Source organism: Solanum stenotomum, chromosome 11, assembly GCF_019186545.1.
Source record: "Solanum stenotomum isolate F172 chromosome 11, ASM1918654v1, whole genome shotgun sequence".
Taxonomy (NCBI): Eukaryota; Viridiplantae; Streptophyta; class Magnoliopsida; order Solanales; family Solanaceae; genus Solanum; species Solanum stenotomum.
This window is the reverse complement of record NC_064292.1, coordinates 38,132,518-38,136,727: the sequence shown is the minus strand read 5'-3', so window position 1 is coordinate 38,136,727 and position 4,210 is coordinate 38,132,518.

Genomic DNA, 4,210 nt, shown 5'->3' with positions numbered 1-4,210 from the left:
GGGGGGGGGGGAGGCTGGTTTGAGGGTAGAGACAAAATAAATTGATTTTTTCAACAAAAAAAATTGTAATTTGAAGTAGGAGGAGAGTTTTGGAAAATATTTTCCTTAAATTTGAGGAAAATGAGTTGATTTGGAAAATATTTTCCAAACATTTAAGTCTATCAAACATGGGATGATTGGAAAATATTTTCCTCCATACCAAATACACCCTTAATCTTTTTGTTTTGTGACAATACAAGTTGGTTGTAGCACCCCGAAAATTTCTAAGCTAAAGCACGAACTATTCTTTATTTGCATATAAGGTCTTATTGGGTTATTCTTGAATCGCTCATATATGTAAAGGTAAATCTTTTAGTATGAAAATGATTTTGGATATCAATTAACGTCACTAAAAACTCCTAGCACAAAGTTGAGTTGAAAGTTTCCTTACCGATTAAGTTTTGATGTAAGAGTTTACATGGGTCAACTTCAAACGACCATATGTCTTAGAATACAAAGAGTTACGTGGCCCATAACCTATCGAATTAAAAGTATTTGAATCCTCTTTCCAATGCCACCAATTTCGCGTCAATCCAAATTTTGAGTAAGAAGTTATGACCATTTTAGCAACCCGATAAAGTGTTGTGGCGAATTAGCCGATGGGAAAATATTAAAAAGGTCGTTTTTGTCTTTTTAACTCGAAGAAAACCCTAAACGAATTTCTTGACTAATTAAAGACCCAAAACAATCAGATTTTCATCTCTGTCCATCATTCTCTTCTTTCTCAAACTCTAAAGAAGAATTAAAGTAAAAGACTCCATTTAAGATTCTTTCAATCTTTTTTAAGATCCTTCTTTAAGGTAAGTCTTTCTCCAAGAATTTCATTCTTTCCAACTCAAATTCCTCCATACAATTATGAATCACTAATGAAAATCATAATTCTTGGCCATAGAGTTTCAAGAAACTAATTCAAGAAATCTCAAGAAAGGTTTTCTTGATTCTTCTCCTTCAAGCTAGGATTTCAAGGCTTCTAATCAAATTTTTCCTCAAGATTCTTCAAGAACCTTGTTCTTCTAGGTATGTAAGGCTATCATAGTGTTGGACTAGTTCGTCCTCACGCCCTATCTACTTTCAAATCAGTAAAAGAGTAATCTATGATTCTACCCCTAGATTTGAGTATTCTAGAGATAAGTTAATTTTGAGTTCTCGAGTTCCTATTTCTTTTTGAAAGTCTACTCGTAATTATTGAATTGATAAATGTTATGCATTAACTTTCTTGAGTTGAGTTGTTCATGTCCATAATTCCGCATGAACCCTATGAATTGAGTTATAAATATTGAGAAACTTATTAAAGCCAACACTTGAATTTTTAACTGAGTTTTTTTTAGGAAGTAAAGATGAGTTTTGAAAATGAGTTGTATTCATCAGTTTCTATATGGTTATTGAGGTCCTCAAATTGAGTCGTGCATATCCATAATTCCTCATGAACCCTACGAATTGAGTTATAAGTCTTGAGAGTCTTTGAAAGCCAATCATTGTGTTTCAAACTGAGTTTTGAGAAAAACTTTAATGATTCTATTTCATAAAGACTTAAGATTTTTAATGTTATTTTATTCATATATATATATTTATTTATTTACGTATGTACCTATGTTAATTATTGGACTTGAAAGATAAGTTCATAAGTGAGTGTTTTCAAGAAGGTAAACACGTCTCACATTTTGAAAAGTATTTCTAGTAATGTAAGAAGTCCATTCTTTGTAATGGATGAATTGATCACAAAGTTATATTAATTATTTTGGGAGTAATATCGAGCATCGAGTTGGGTTAGAGTCTTTTATAACTCAAAAGTCTCATAAAACTACGTAGCCAGCGTAGGATATGATAGCAATGATTCTTCATGCGACTCACCACCTGAGAAGGCATATAGTTGGATCTGTCATAACCCGAGCCTACACCCTGGATGTGGCTGGTACTCGAGAACTATTGCTGGTCCCCAAGCGAACCCTCATCCTGGCTGACTACAAGCGGAAGACTAACTCAAACATACAAAACTTAAAACTGAATAATAATTCATGAAACTTAAATACAAAGCTTTAACTCAAATGAAAAAATCTGAATAAAAATAATATATTCAACTCGCCTCAAAATAGGCAGCTTAAGTCTTTAAAACATTTAACAAAATAAATGAACAGACTTCTGAAACTCTACAATCTATCTATGAAGCTTCTAAATGACAAAGATGGAAGTCGGGACAAGACCTACGACATCCTGACAAAACTGAAAAGTAAATGAAATCCTCCGGAAGCAAGGAGGCTTACCATAGCTAACTCGAACTCCATGTGGTATCAACGAAGCTCCTGTTGATGATCTTGAATACCTAAATCTGCATCATGAAATGATGCAGGTCAAATGGCTCAGTACATGAAATATACCTGCATGTAAGGGGAATTCTAAAACACAACTTAAGCTTGAACTTGATAAAAAGGAAACATACTTACCTCTTCTCAACTCACTCAACTAACTCAACTTAGGAATAAGATACTCAACTTAGAGATAAGATATCCAACTAAGTGAAATAAGGCTCAACTCAATAATGAGATATTCAACTTAGTGACATAAGACTCAACTCAATAATAAGACACTCGACTCTTGGTACTCTAACTCTGGATACTCAACTCAATATAAAGAAAAAATAAAAGATGTAATATATGGAAATCTTTTAAAAAGTAGAAAGCAACTCAATGTATTTAAGAATACAATATACTCAGTTTGTATGCAAGGATACAATATAAACTCTGTTTGAATCTGAAAATACAAGTAAAATCTGTGTGTATAAAAATACAAATATCTTTGTGGATGTTTCTCTAACCGACAACCATCACTTAAGAGCTATTGTGATGATACAACGTTTTGCCTTACGTTGCCAGGGTCGTTCTATACCTTGCCGAGGGTATAGAACCTGACTACTAAGTGAATCCACTAGTCTATGCTAAAAAACACTAAGGAATCATCTAAAAAGTATGACCCTTTTCTACCCATGATAGCTACATGGTTTATGGGGGCTGTGAGTTTTCTAAACTCTCCCCCATATCGGTGCTCAATACTACTCCCAAAATATGATACTAGCTCTTATGCTTAAAAATATACTTCTTTCTGTGATTTGAGATAATTGCTCAAAACTTAGCTCAAAGGTTATCTTGAAAATCAAAGTTTCCTCTCTCGCTTAATTGTGAAAGCATTTACTCTTTTCTGAAAACTAGCTCAAAGGCTCTTTGGAAATCAAGGTTTTCTTTTCTTGTTTAAATGTGAAAACATTTTCACTTTGGGAATACTTAGTTTCCATATAATCTTTTGAAGAAACTGAACTTCATTTTTACTCTTACTCAACTCAAATGCTCAAGTCTTAAAACAAGTTTAAAGCATTTGTAAAAGACTTCTTAAAATATGGTTCATGTCGAATTCTGGACGTGAATGACTCAATGCAAGATTTTCAATAACCATAGATAGAACTCAATACTTGAAACTCAAGAACTTCAATGATACTACTCATTTCAAGAATGTTCAACTCAGAGGGTTCATGCGAGTTATGAGCATGAACTACTCAACTCAAGGACTCAAAGATACTTCTCATCTCAAGACTGTTTGACTTATAGGGTTCATGCAGAATTATGGGCATGAACAATTCAACTCAAGGACTTCATGGGTAACATGTAATAGTCCCATGATTAGATATATAATCTCAAAGGGGATTAGGAACTCAATACTCAAGACTTAGAACTTGAAGATACTACTCCTCTCAATGATGCTCAATTTATGGAGTTCATGCGAAATTATGGGCATGAACGATTCGAATCAAAGGTCTACATAACTACATGGAACTCATGTATACGACTCTTCTCATTCTCTTACTTACTTCCTCAAAACTTAGTTCAAATCAATAGTTGATCTCAAAGGGTTCACAATCGAACTCAAAGGCTTTCTTGAACTCTACTTTTAACTCTCTCTTTAATGTGAATTATGAATTAAAGAGTTATGGTTCATGATATGAAGGATCTAGATGATAGTGTAGACTCATGAATACATTATCCTCACTCTCATGCTCACTTACTTGAGTCTTGAAACAAGTTATTAGAAATTGTAGAAGACTCCTCAAAATGACTCTCTCAAAATGTTCGGAAGAACTCCCAAGACTTAACTCTTAAATTTACCTTGAATTTGAATTATTAAT